General features: G+C 43.4%; 1 protein-coding gene across 4 annotated transcripts in view; it reads left to right on the top strand.

Annotated features, from left to right (window-relative positions):
- Positions 1-14,867, top strand: part of C15H8orf48 (chromosome 15 C8orf48 homolog) — a 114,309-nt gene that overhangs the window by 83,138 nt on the left and 16,304 nt on the right. For all 4 annotated transcript variants that reach the window (XM_055727121.1, XM_055727120.1, XM_055727123.1 and 1 more), the window contains 5 exons: positions 1,875-3,094; positions 3,411-7,068; positions 9,334-9,430; positions 10,118-10,221; positions 10,562-13,589. The gene's annotated coding sequence lies outside the window, so the exon portion shown is untranslated. The remainder of the gene's footprint in view (positions 1-1,874; positions 3,095-3,410; positions 7,069-9,333; positions 9,431-10,117; positions 10,222-10,561; positions 13,590-14,867) is intronic.

Genomic DNA, 14,867 nt, shown 5'->3' with positions numbered 1-14,867 from the left:
TTGTGATGGTGGCTGTAAGTACATCTTGTACTTCTCTCTTTTTTAAAGTACTGTGAAGACAGATTTGGTTCATCTTCACCATTCCTAGAATTGCCTGATTATTCACACCAGCTTCTCGCCTCAAAATAATTTATAAGTTCTTACGTCACCTTCTCTCAAGAGCCTCTACATTGATTAATCAACTTTTCTAAGGTGATTAATAGTTTGACAGAGACCAGGTAAAATAACTGCATGAAAACCATCTCTTAGTCCTGTATCAAAATTCCTAACGGAGGAAAGTGACCTTGAGTTCCTCCCCTTCCTATAAAACATGCAAAATCGGTACTGCTGTCCCTATGGAAATAACAGGTCCAAAGGAACTCTTGTTTCCCTTGCTACTGGATTCAAACCACTCACGAGATAGGGATACACTGAAGTATTTTTCCTCTCTTAAGTTTTGAATAAGTTTTTAACAAAAACAGCCCTGCAGATAATCTTGACATTAGTCTTTGAGCCTTTCTTTGTGTTATTCATGATGCAAGTAAAGTCAGGGCCTTGTAATTAGCTAATCCCTGTCGGATTTGCTAGCAGAACATCTGAAGTCCCAACCATCTTTCAAGACCAGATAACGGCAGCAACAAAACATTAATATGGGCTTTGTCTTTAAAAGCAAAATCTTTGAAAATTAGTACTAGAGTCTGAAACGCTCGTTTGTTCAGGACTTTTGCAGATCTAAGCACATGTTGCAGCCTGTTCTAAAGTCTAGTTAGGTTTTCAGCTAAAGGAAACTTTGTTTTTCATGTGGTCTTAAAGAGAGATTTTTCTGGCTTTTAAAGCTGTTTTTCTCTAAGAAAATATATTCAATTGTCTGGCCGCCTTCCCTCAGAAGGTGTCATTGCATTTTTTGTTAAAAAAACCCAAACCTTGCAGTGCCCTGTGAAAAAGAGCTGATGTTTTTCTCACACATGGAGAATGGGATGTACAAGGAGTAAAAGTGATTTACCAAAACTAATGAAGAAAATCCGTGATGGAATTGAGATTAGAATCTTAACCTGTTTCCTTCTCTACACCTTACTCTAGATTTAGGTCAGCTCTTGCTGGGCTGAAGCTAGGATCACTGAAAGCAGTGGCAAGCCTTCCACTAACTTCAAATGCGACAAAAAATTTTGCTAAATATGTCTGAAATAATAGTAATATAGAAGTTCATAATGGTCCTTTTGCTATATCCAGAGCAGGCCACCACTAGCTCACAGGCTGGTTTAGGATTTCTCCATGGCATTCTTCATAATGTAATTTTCATTACATGGCTTGTATTATGTTGAATTCAGAAGACACGTCACACGGACTAACAGCACATCTCAGAAGCAGGAGGGAAAAAAAGCGGGTATCTTCGCTGGCTGTAGGCCAAAGCTTTTTGTCTCTGTGATGATACAAATGTTGGGTGTTAAACTTTACTGGTCATGCAAGATTGCTGTAGTAGAGGTAAAGGGCAAGAGTACCCTGTATTCCCTGATGTGATCGCCGAGTTCAGCACTGATGTAGCATCGGTGGGGGTTCAAAATACGGCTGCCACAGATTATCTGGCTGGATCAGAGAAACGGAGTTTCTGCTTGCAGGATGGGAGAGTTTGCTTTGGGCAGCAGTGGTTCGGAGATTGGTTTAAATACCATCACAAAGAGCAACTTTACTATACGTTCTTGGTGCACAGTTACAAGAAAAGTTTTTAGGATAATATATATGATAATGGCATTAAAAGGAATATGAGCACAGAGAGGAAGGTGAAGCTGCAGTCTCGATTCCAGGAGGTTAGCCTGTGTTAATTCCTTTGTTAATACTGTCAGTAATCAAACCAAGTGTTTTCCAACGTGTATGGATGTAAACTGTTTTTCCTGCAGTGGCTGTTCAGAGAGGAGGAGTGTGTGGAACTGTCTTCTGGATCCGCAGAGTTAATGGCACGTTTTCTGTCCCTTTGGAGAAGGCTGGATTTTATGTTGGTGTGCCCCGGTCCCTGGCCAGGCAGCACCGTGGACAAGTAAGAAAGCAAAACGGGAAAAATCGGAGAGGAACTCCCTCTAACTGTGACACCGCATAGAAAAGTCTGCAGGCTGTCTATTTCACAACAGGTTTGCTTTAAAACTTGATATTTCATCCATCTTATCCATATAGTTCCTGCAGGTAACAGTCAGGAGTTACGCATTCGTATGTCATGAAAACCACTTGATAGTTCTGTGGCATACATTTTTTTATTGCTAGGTGTGGGGGACTATTTGTGGCTCTGAGGTTTGGCACTGTCAACAGGGAAACTAAGGCACAACAGATTATGGGTGTACAAGACAGACAGAGTGTGTAAGGCTTCCCTAGGTGGATTTGGGCAAAACATGATGCTGCGTGAAGGGAGAACAGAAGGAAGGTGGCAGAGCATGGAGGTGGGAAAAACTGCAGAACAGCAGGAACAGAGACTGGGAGGGACTAGTAGATTTGTAGAGGCAATAGAAGAGAGGGAGAGGAAGAGCAGAAGCCAAGTGCCTATGGAAGCAAATGAAATACTGGGTATGATAAAAGCCAGAAGAGCCTGGCAGGGCTAGATCAGCACTAGGAGGAAGGAGTTAACAGCACCTGCTGCAGCACTTACTCTGCTGTTGGCCTCTCATACACCACTGGTACCACTGCTTTGTCCATGTCAGTCTTCAAAATATGCAGAGAAAATTCCAGTTCAGCCTCCAGTGATTTACTGTGTTTCTGTGTCTTTTCTTCTGGCTCTGAATTCTCCAGGGGGCCCAAAGGGCAGCAAAGGGCTTAAACAACAACTTTTTTTTCTTTTTTAAACTTTCTCCATCGAAATACATGGTCTTTTCCAGCATTAGTCTGAAGCCTCATTTAGTAGAGGAAACTTTGCATTTAATCCACAGACCTATTAGGGAAACAGCACAGCAGGAAACTAGTTAGACTGGTGAGTAGAAAATAGACTTGCTAATAAACCTCTTGTTCTCATTACAGTCCCAAGATGCTGAACATTTTTTGTTTTAATAAACAGAAGCTGGTGAATTTGGATGACACTTTTTTCTTTTCCCTTAGATTAATACCTTGCCGTCTGGTTCAAAGGCAAGAAAACGAGGTATTTCAGACAGAATTGTACATTTCTTGTATACAACTCATCCCTTTGCTTGACACTATAATCACAAAGAAAACAAAAACTTGGCTTTTTTGTATCAGTGTAACTTTGTTGTCTGGTACGTCTTGGTATGGCATAAATAAAAGGAGGACAAGGCCCTGGAGATTCTGTTTCACTCATCGTTTTGTCCTTTCATCTCACCAGTCCTTGTTTTAGGATATGTCTGTCTAGAGCCAAATTTCAGTTTGTTCTTTATGCCTGTTGTTTTTTGGAGACCTATTTCTATGAGCATGTCCGTGACTATTTGTGCTTTCCTTAGAAGCTGAGAAATACCAGCTTGGCGATATCTCTCTCAGAGCTGCCACAAAAGGGCTGAAGTGCAAAGAGTGATACACCTAAGAAAATTGCATGGAGCTTTTTCTTAGATGCAATATCAAGGCAAAGAGGTAAAAAAAAATATTTTTAAATGTTTATTTCATCTGGGCACTGGCGTGAACTGGTATCTGTGGGAGCAAGAGGAGCTTGGGGGTAGGAGCAGTTAGTGTTATTAAAGCCCTGACAAGCATCTATTTGTGAAGGTTTGGAATTCCTCCAGATGTTTCTCCCCCCCTCCCCACCACGGACGTGGTAAAGTCTGTGTCCAATTTGGGTTTGGAACTTGGATATCCTGATCCCCAGATCTCAGCTTACGCCATTTCTTTTCATTCTTCTTCCCCAGCATATCTTGGATGTAGCTACAATAAGTGAAAAAACCCTTCACACAGGTTCAAAGGGCAGTGCTTATATGAGGCTACTGAATGTGTAAGTCGTCTGTCAGACCTGTGTCGGGGCTCTGAGGGCACTAGTACCCCTAAGGGCCCTAAGCAGTCTTGCCTGGGACCCCCATGGTGAGGAGTCCTGGTCCTGCTCAGCCTGGGGCACTGAGCCCTTGCCCGAGCCACGCTGCCGTGTGCAGGTCCCAGCCCTGTTCCTGAATTCCTGTCTGCATTTCCTGGATTGACCTTGGACCTGGCTGGTTTTTCTACCTACCTACCAAAATGCTAAACACGGATAGTTTATTGGACTAAGTTAAACAGTGGTTTTGCAAAAGAAAGGTGTTTCTCTGCTCAGTGCACACCTTGGCAGGGTCCTTTGGGCAGTAGGGGTGCTAACATCGAGAATAATGCTTGGCTGGAAAGATCTTCTGGATCGGGTGAGCTGCCGTTAGGGAAATCAATAGCTTTGGAGCCTTCGTGACTATATATGTCAGTGTTGGTAAGTGTCTCAAGATTGTTTCTTATTGTTCCGTATTTTTTGTTTTAACATGCAAACCCATCTCTGCGTTGTAGCTAGGTTTCGGGATCACATCAAAGAACATAAGTGGGTTAAGTTTCATTTTCACCAGAAAGAAGGAACTCATAAGCTTGTATCTGTGTAAAAAAAGAAATTAATCTATTTTGGAAGTGGCAGGATAGTTTCAGACACAGAACAATAACATAAACGCTGCCAGTCCGCTGGCATGTGGGACAGCAGTACCTACCATCAGACCCAGGGGGGTGTAGAAGGCACACGTGGATGTTGCCTATATTCCCTGAAACAGGGTCTTAGGAAAACTCATTGGTTTCTTTTGATTCTAATCAGTATTTGTCTATTAGTCTTAGTCATAATATTACTGATTTTAATAGCAATCACAGTCTGTCAGTTCTCACATAAACCATCGCAGATTTTTATTAATCTCATGTTATAACCTGGATACTTCATAAACACCCTACCAAAGGATGTCTTGCTTTCTTAATGAGAGACCTTACATTAGATAACTGAAAATCAGATCCAGTGTAAGGACAAAGACCTTGCAAGCTTTTTAAGCACTTCTAAGGGTAAATCTTGTTTCTTCTGGAATTGATGGGTGTAATTTTCTTTTGATTTCAGAGTTCTAAAAAGGAATTTCGTATTTTCCTGTTCCATTCACAGAATTAAAAGAGGGACTAGCACTGGCGAAAATGTAGCCCTGCTGCCGGCTCGATGAATTTGCTGGCCAGTTTTGCATGTTCATGTAAACAGTGGGACTGGCAGGCAGCACCAGAAGCTACGTGCAGGGTGTGAGATCCTACGGTTCTGTTTACTTCAGAGAGTTTTGGCTGTAGGAAGATGGAAATTGCCGCAGGGGGTTGTAGCAAGAGCCACATCTCATCCTTCCTCCAGTCTCAAAGAGCAGCCACCTACCTTTTAAATACTCTTGAGGAGAGCGGTTACAGAGGTACCTGTCTAAAGAGAGAGCTCACAGTTGTGGGTGAATGTCTGACACGGACCACATTTACGCCTATCTTTTATCCTGTTCGTATAACTATAGTGTTCTCTCTGAGGCAAACTGTCAGTCACTTGTCATCGCTCCAGTGGCTTCAGTGGAGCTGTGACAATTAATCCCTCTGAGAGGCTGCTCTGCTCTTTCTGCACCAGGCTGTTTCTGAAACCCGCTCACCTTTCTAGCTCTTGTTCCGTTTGCAGTCCGTGAAGGCACAGGGCTATCATCCCCTGACCTCATGTGCCAAGATTCAGACAGCTTGATTGAGGCACTTGATTTAGGCATCAAGAACTGTCTTATGAAGGGATTTCCTCTCCAGTCTGCGGACAGAATTGGTTACAGCCACTGAGGGATCCAGGGCATCGAAGGGAGGCACCGTCCTCTCCCCGCTGGCTGCAGAGGGGCCCTAAGCGGCCTCAGAAGGTAATTCTGGAGTTGTTGCTTTAGTTTTGTTCACCAGCTTGAGACGGGCTGTGTAGCCCATCAGCAGTGTGTCAGCACGTCCTTGTGTGCCTCACGCAGGGCTGCACACCAGGGGTCTGCCCCTGCACAGGACAAGGGGTGACCTTGGCTGTAAAGTCCTTTCCAATACAGGGCTGCACAGAGCATCAGTTTTCTGAGCCCTCTGTGGGACTTAACTGCATCAAATACAAACCTGAGGGGTATTTAGGTGGCCTTAATCACATCCTAAAACCTAAAAAAAAAAAAAAAAGGAGGAGTTTTTCAACTTCTTGAAACCCTGATAAGGTAGACCTTGCCCTGTCTGTAACAGACAGTTTTGTCAATATGTTCAAATTAGGTGGCTAATTTTGCCTTAGGGTAAAATGATGTATGAAATTCCCCCATCATCTGATACCAGCAAGGAGTCTGTAACTTCTTTCTTGTTCATTTTCATCCAGTTCATGTGCCTGAGTTGCAACTTGATTTATTTTCTTCAGGGTTAGGGCTTCCTTAAGGCCACCTTCTTCTTGCTATCTTTCCACTAAAACCAGTTGGTTTGCTGGAGAACAGCAATGAGATCACCCAATTTGTAACTCTTTTCAGAAGCCTTATACATTCTGTGAGGTTGGTTACTCTGCGTTTATTTTCATTGCCAATTTGATTATCTTGGTCTTTCATACTTCTCTTTCCTTACTGGAAGTTACAGCTCTGAAGTTCGTATCTCCACAATATGAGCTCTGAGACAAATAAATCAGTTGGCTTCTTTGCAGTGTCTCTGCTTGGATTAGTTGCTCTCTGTCCTTCACACAAGGACTTGTAGCATCAGGCCCAGATTAGCTTTTCTTGATTGCATCATCTGTCTTGTAAAAGACATCCGCTTCTTTTTCTTGCTGCTCTCAGCATGCTACATATAAACTGGTGTTCATGAAGATGGCTGTGAGAGTCAATCCTTAGGAGAATTTTCTCTTGAACAGTGTAAGCAGCCCAGAATTCCTTTTGAAGCCCAAGGATGCGACTGTTTAGGTTAGAGAATGTGAAACTCTCGAGAGAAAATTAGCACTCTTTTATACTATTCAAAGTAACTTAATCACTGGTGATTAATAATAAGCCGTGCTATTTGTTGGACAGGTTCTGTCTTTGAGGGCATGGGAATGAAGACTTTGGCAACAGAAAGACAAGAGACAACTACATTTATATAATTCAGGGAAGAGGTTTCTCTGAGGAGACATAACCAGAGGCTCTAACTGTCTTCAAGGTAACCTAGTATATATCCCTTACTTTGTTAATTCCTTTCCTGTGGGGTAGTGTAATCTATTTCATATGGTGATAGGACAGAGAATGATGACCTAAAACTAAAGCAGCAAAAACTTAAGCTAAATATCAGTACAATTATTCCGGAGCGCTGAAAGTTAGCACCAAGCAAACGCACAAATGGTGGAGGGATTAACTACCGTTTCTTAAGGGAATCAAAACTAGCAAAAGTTAAGGCTGACATACTAACCCACCAATGTTAGCTAGAACAGATTTAGTGTATGAGAGAAAGCGTCAGTGTTTTAGAGAGGCAAAGCACTCTGCACAGATGTTGGAGTGAAAAAGCATCCCCTTCCTTGGCAGTGCTGGTGGGGCGGTACATTTGTATCACTGCAGCAACCACTGCCAGGATTGGCGTTACTTTTTTGTCATTAGGTGGCCAGGGAACATGTTGGATGGGAGCAAAACTCCCAAAAGCATAAGGGAGCACAGGTTTGATTTTGTTTGTGGAAACAAATAAAACCAGATACAGACCAGATTTTATTTTCTGAAGGGAGTAAACCTAAAAATGAGTTTAGCTGATTGCCATCCAGCAAAGTAACTTAGCAGAGTAAAGTTATTTAGAGGTCAATAGCAAGAAGTTTAAAAGAAACGGTAATATTTCAAGGCCAAGGACTCAGAAGTTAGGAGGCAGTAGAATTACTGTTTCTCAGAAATGGGAATTTGTTGAATATGTATGCTGGAGTACAAGACTGCCAGCTCAAGCCGGCAGTAGATTTTGGTCTGTTTCAGTCTTGGTCAATCACATTTAGGATCAGGGGTAACTGACATGGCTAAAACCCCTAGCCTAAAAGTAAAGATGGCCAAAACAATTCCGTCTGTACAGGTTTTCTTCTGTGGCATACTGGCTGAGCTGAGCAGAAGCATCTACCTAACATTTTAAAGGTCATATTTGTGCATATCCTATGTATCTCCATCTCTGGGATTGAAAGGTGAAATGCTGTTGTTTATTTTCCTTGCTGCTTTTAGATGCTTCAGGTTTTGGGTTTGATTTTGCTAATTCAACCTTCTGGAGTCCCCTTAATTCTGGTGAGTGCTTATGTTTTCAAAAGGTTTCAGAAACCACTCTCTGCGGCATCTTCTGAAGCACTTCTTTAGTGTTAAGTTTATTTTCCAAAGACCTGAATATTCCAGTATCACTATTATAAACCATACGTAATTATATGTATCACTGACAGCAGGAATTAAATCAGAAGAATTCAGGCTGGTCTGTCTTCATAGTGAAAGAGTGATGAAAGGACACTGGAGGAACTGGGAGGATTGTTTCTCTGGGTATAGTCCTTTGGAAGTGTAACCCATTTTTAGCTCTCTTGGTGCTGTTGCTCAGCAGAACTGCAAACAAATTGGTCTCTAACACCTTATTTACGGGTCTGTTTACCACTGAGAATTCTGCTGGTGTCAAGATGCAAAGCTGCAAAGGGGCTTGGTCCGGCGTGGTCTGTCTTGAAGCTGCTTTGCGCTCAAGAAATCCTGTATCTTACAATATATCAAACTGAAAACAACCCGATAAATCAAACCTGAGGGAAGGACTTCAGTTCCTTCTTCGCTTAGGTGGAAGGTTGAAGTTGTCCAGGTAAATCTCGCTCTTCTGAAGCCACGAAAATGTGCCGTGAAATAACCTTAAATACTAAGTTTTATGCTGAAGGTTGTACTTAACCATACCTGTCAGGTATAACGCAGGACACATTTCAGCTCCCTGATTAAAGATGGTGCTAGGAGTGGGCCAGGCTTAGGTCTGTTTGGGTGGGCAAAAATGGGTTGTAAGGAAAGGAAAGGTTAAAATATCCCCTTATTTATGTGGAAAAACATGAACTGAACAATGTCATACTGGACCTGAAAAGCCAGTCCGTGGGGCAGACTATAACCACAAAGGTATAAATTAGTATGTGATCAAAATTACTATGTGATCAAAAGAAATGAAGTGGCTTAGCAAATTATTTCCTGTCAACTGAGCTGCAGTAACAGTTCACGTGCCCATTTTCGATCTGCACCGGTGGTGAGCTACCATCCACTTCACACACGGAGGGCTCAGGGTGAGTGCGCACTCCATTATACAAGTCAGCAGCCAGGTGGAAGTGTGCAGTGACATACTCATTCTCAGCTGTGAGCCTGTACTTTAGGATGACGAATGACTATAAAATGCAGATTAACCACTATTAGTGATAGGGAGAAGAATCAGGTTACTGATTTATTTTTTTCCCCCACTTAGGTTTTATGCAGGTCAGCTGAATTTGATAGGAACTCATGTTTTACTGTTTAGCAACAAAGGCAGAGAAGAAGCAGAGATACCCCTCAGTCCATGGCGGGTACGTACCGTTACGAAAGCCATCAGTGATACCTGGCGATCTGTCCTTGTCAGGGTCCCCCAGCATGGCTGTTCCTTTGGAGAGCTTGCCCAGCCCTGGGGTGCAGAGCAGCTGCCGGGGGAAGCAGCGCTGCCCGGCCGGGCACCAGGCTCTTTGCTGCCCTTTGCTGACTGGGCGGATCCATTTAACATCCAGCTCAACTGGGCTGTTTTCCACTGGAACACTGGTAGCAAGGGAAGTCCCAGTGTGTGCTTAGGCGCTCCTGTGCACCCCCATCCTGCACAGTTATTAATTTATTGGCTATGTTAGAGAAGGTGGCAGCTGCTGGTTTTAATTTGAATACGGTGCTGGTTTCTCTCAAGGAGGCTTTGTCCCCATATTAGGGAGGATCAGAAAGAATTCTGTACTGGAACCATCTCATGATACTTTTACTACATCCTACTCATCTTTTTGGTTTTTTTCTGGCAGAGGGTTACATACGTTAACTATCTTTTGGCAAATCATTATTTTTTCCAGTTTATCGTTTCATATGTTTGAAACTCAAGCTATTGACAGCCTTCCCTTTTATTCGTTTTGTCTAAATATGTTTTAGAGTTGCTTGCAAGTGTTAAGAACACACGCAGACATCCCCTGTTAGGAAACATGGGGGAATACATCACGGTCTCCTCTTTTTTTCTTTCCTCTCAGACACAGTCACACACACTTTACCATTATTATCTGGTCATGGTGGAGAAACAGAATGAAAATAAGTGGAAAGAGATAAAATAAATATGCTCCAAACCCATTTTTTGGTAAGTTACTTAATATGGCCGTATGGAGACGGCAGTTGTCTGAGGGTGAGGTGTGAGATATACGGGGCGTAATTGTTTAACAGAAGCAAGCATGTATTCCAGCATGCTCAGAACGCTGGCCTGGGAACCTGCTTCCCATTACGCTTCAAGCAGTTCTCTGGACAATTAAATCTGCAGTTACGTTACATTCCTCAATTCCTCATTTGTGTCTCATTTTCAGTGATGGTTTTCATCGCTCTGCGAAAGAATTTGAGGTTTTGGTTTCCTGGCAAAGAAAGCCAACAGACTATATAAATTTTTCACAGTTTGTACATGTTCAACAAGTGACTCTCCATTTCAGGAGAATTTCACCAGAACTGCTAGATTTGAGATCCCAGCGCAAGGTGGCTGTGGGGCAAATTACAGCCTGGTCACTCTTAGGTGAGTAAAGCACTGAGGTAGGAGAGGTCTGTTCTCACCCCGTTAAGGTTTAACTCTGTGTTCCCTTCTTGCAGTGCCATGGAAACAGCAAAATTGCAGTAATTCCTTTTGGCTGGGTCTTTTGAGTCCCGCCAGTGATTGTAAACCTTCAGAGTTCACGCCTGTTGATAAAGAGTTTCAGAAGAATGCAGGAGACTGGTAAATCCGTTAGTGCACGATGTTAGGGAGCAGGAGAGACCTTCATGTCACAGTACAAGTTAAAGGTCACGTACTTGGAGGGGCAGCATCCCCACCGCACCACGGCCGCGGTGGCTGGGGGCACTGCTTTCTGCGCCCCTTCCTCTCCGACTGCCTCTTCCTTTCAAACCCAGCACCTTCCCAGGGAGGGCTAAAAGGAGGCAGGTGCGTGCATTTTGTTACTGCTGGTGGTTTGAGAACACACCTTTGGTCATTGCTAGCCAGCTTTCAGGCTGTTAAAGAGAAAACTCTGAAGTACCGGCCATCGGGTCAGTACTGTCCTACTAGTAAAGAAGAAAAAGCTGTGCAGTTTCTAGAAATGACACAGCCAGTTTATTTTGTATGTTTTTCAGACATTTTGTGAGCCACATAGCAAGGGTTGGGCAAGTCCCACTGAATCTCAGTATTAAGGATAAGAGAATAATGTAAACACAAATTCCTTGACAAAGGCTAGCAGCCAGATTCTGCTGTCTGCTTCACTGGAGTAAAACGTAGGGACTTCAGTGAAATCAGCAGACTTACTCTACTTTTACACTCAGTTAACAGAATTTGGCCCGAAGAGACTGAAAGAACTGATGTATCACTTTTATTTAGTTGAATATAACTGTTAGGCTCTGTTCAGGAGAATATTTTAATCGGGCCCCATATAATGTTGCCTGTACTTTATGACTAATTTCTACAGCAATACTAATTTGATTCTGTAGCAATATATTGACTAAGAAGGAATTAAATTGCTTGCCAGGATAATGGGGTGAAGAGAGAACTTAGTAGGAGGGGTAAGTATGGCAGATTTCATTGATCACAAGAATACTAACTATAATACAATATAACAAAGTTCCTATAAGAACAGTAAGTAAGGAGTTTAATATATCACTAGCAGGTATGAGCTACTTAATCTGCTGCAAGACATTGTGCTTTTGTCTGCTTGGAAGTCAGGCTCCATCTCGCCCGACATAAAAATTGTTTGAGAGCCTCGAGCCATTAGCTCATAAAGAACACAGGAAATAATGTTGTTATTGTAGTACTTCTGCTAATTTCATCTCCATATCATTGCCATGCTAAATCAGAAAAAAAACCAACGTTAAAAGATGTAAATTGTTCTTAAAATCAAGGGGGAGAGTGTTTGTGCAGTTTTATTGTTGGGTTTTTTATAACATTATGGATGATGTTGGTAAACTCATATTAAGTGGAAAGTGGTTTTACTTCTTCCCCTGCAGGTTTTACAATTATTAAAATACAGAGGTTATAATGTAATTTATTTAAATCTGTTCTGAGGAGTGTAGAATAAAATATTAAAAATTACTCAGACCTGCTGAGTTTTTGAGGATCCTTTCAAAAAGATTTCTAAGTGTCTGAATGAATCCAGGAAGATTAAGTATCAGAAATACACTGCTTAAATAATGAGCTTGTAATTGCAGCTTTTATGTACTAGGAACAGGCATTTTTGTCATTTGCTCTTCTTAGCCGAGATGGAAGCTGCCTCCCCTTAATTCACATTTACTCTACCATGGAAGATAGTTTATACAGAGCACTGAGGCTCCGCTTGCTTAAACGGTGAGGCTGTAACAGCAAACTGGATCAACAAACATTTGTTTGCAATTCATTAGTGTAATTCTTATTTCAGATGCCTAATATGTCAGATAGGAGACCAAGATCAAAATTTATTGCTGGTGTAAGCAGATGTAAATCCACTGGTCTGAAAAGGTTAAAAGATCACTGGAAACCATCCCAGTACAATCTTGGAATAACAGAACTCCTTTTGCATCGCACATTTCTTTGAAACCCAGCCCTCCTTCTCACCCCCCCCCCAAAAAAGCAGATGTCGTGCAAGCCTTCCAAAGAGCCACGTTCTTGGACCTGGGTCAGGAAAGGATTTGAGGATGATGAAGAAAAAATAATGGAGCTTCCCTTTGTCCGTCCAGCTGCTCCCTTTGTGGAGCAGAGCCAGCACAGCTCATCCTCCCTGGGGTGCTGGGGGCTCGTGCGGCACCTTTCACCCCCTGGTTGCAAAGCGTTTAAGCTGCAGTGACAGCACAAAGCGTGCCTGTAAGATGGTGGCACCTCTGCACAATCTTTTCCCGTACAGGGTGTTGTAGTTTAACTCCCACCAGCAACTCGCCCCCCGCCAGCCGCTCGCTCACTGCCCCCAGTGGGATGGGGGAGGGAATCGGAAGGGTAAAAGTGAGAAAGTGTCTCATCCTGGGGTGAGATAAAGGCAGTTTAACAGGTAAAGCAAAAGCAAAGCAGAACAGGGAATTCATTCACCGCGTCCCATGGGCAGGTCTCAGCCCCCCCAGGAGAGCAGGGCTGCATCTGCGCAACCGGGAATTGGGAAGACAAACGCCATCGCTCCGAACGTCCCCCCTCCTCCTTCTTCCCCCAGCTTTTTATTGCTGAGCATGACGTTCTGTGGCATGGCCAGCTCGGGCCAGCTGTCCCGGCTGTGTCCCCTCCCGTTCCCTGTGCCCCCAGCCCTCTCACTGGCAGGGCCTGTGAAACTGCAAAGCCCTTGGCTCTTATAAACATTACCAACAACAGCTAAACCCATCAGTTATCAGCATTATTCTCACAGGGAATCCAGAACACAGCACCGCAGCAGCTACTAAGACAAAAATCAACTATCGCAGCCAAAACCCGGACAGAGGGGAAAGAGCAGAGAGGACCGAAAGATGAGATTTCTGCACGATCGCGTGTATTTGGTGCTGCACGGGGTAGGTAGGTTAATGCACACCCTTTGGTGTGCATGTGGTGATTGCAGGTGCATCTTTTGTGCGCAGTTTTCTATATAAAAATTAAAAATTTTATGTCTTGGGTCTCCTGTTGAAAGCAGCAGGACTCATGGCTTTGCTGATGACAGTGTGAGCCCTGCCCCAAACAGCAATACAGCTGACTTGAATCCCCTCTGCTTTTTGAATCTGTACCCGACCTGTGGTGGTTCTCATGTAACTTTTTTATCTTTTTTTTAATTATTTTTTTAAATCTCTTTTTCCTCTGTCTGCTCCACCGCCTGTGAATAGGCTGGATCTGTTGCAATGGGGGGAGCCCCACCACCCTGCGCAGGTCACCTCTGTGGTACCCCGCTGCTTGTCCTGGCAGGGTGGAACCCTGCACCTCATCCGTAGGTCAGAAATTATTCAGAAGTAGAGTGGTGAGACGTGTATTAGTGTGATCCTTTCCAAACCCAAAGACTTGAATCCAGTTTCGATTAGAAGATGTTGAGCTAATTTCTTGGAAAGATAAATCTGGTTCCGGTTGTCCCTCCCACCACCCTTCTGTACTGGTGGCCCAGAGCGGTTCCCTAAGTCACACATCTGGCTGGACATGACCCAGCGCCTTGCCCTCTCCCTCAGAAGCTGAAAAGTGTTTCAGTGTAGATGAAAATAGAGTTTCTGCTTCGTCTGCGGGCTCCAGTCTGGCATGCCTGTGACTGGAATCGAGAAGAAGGTTTCTCAGCCACGAGCACTTGCCTGGCTGAGAGGACAAACAGCTATCAGCTCATTACCTGGCCATAAAAATACATTTCCTATAGAGAACGTGTCAAATCCTTTTCCTAGGGTGACAGTAACTGCTAAGAGGATTGTCAGTCAGGGATAGTAGACAAACTTGAAATGGTGCTGCAGTGGTGTTCAGCTTGGTTTTTTCCTTTTTTTTTTTTTTTTTTTTTTTTTTTAAAGGGGGAAATTTAAGGTCGTAAAACTGAACCAGCTTTCAGTTTGGGATATTGCAACTCCATTAATCAACGGGGCAGGTTCACCAATAGCTTCAGGAAATCCAACTTTCTCCTGTGATCTCTTCCTAGTGTACCTCAGCCCTGAGCTGGAGAGAAATCTGATGGTGCAAAAGAACAGCAAGTGACTTTAAGCTGTTCAGCTCCCTTGGTCCCCAAAGTTAATACCAAGAGCCTTACAGGGCTCTCTCACGCTGGCATGTGAGCGCTGCTGTAAGAAATACCTGCTCATTTCCTACTGCCCAAGGAAACGTTTGGTTCT

The sequence above is a fragment of the Falco cherrug genome, chromosome 15, assembly GCF_023634085.1.
Source record: "Falco cherrug isolate bFalChe1 chromosome 15, bFalChe1.pri, whole genome shotgun sequence".
Classification (NCBI taxonomy): Eukaryota; Metazoa; Chordata; class Aves; order Falconiformes; family Falconidae; genus Falco; species Falco cherrug.
This window is presented reverse-complemented; position numbering and strand designations above follow the sequence as displayed.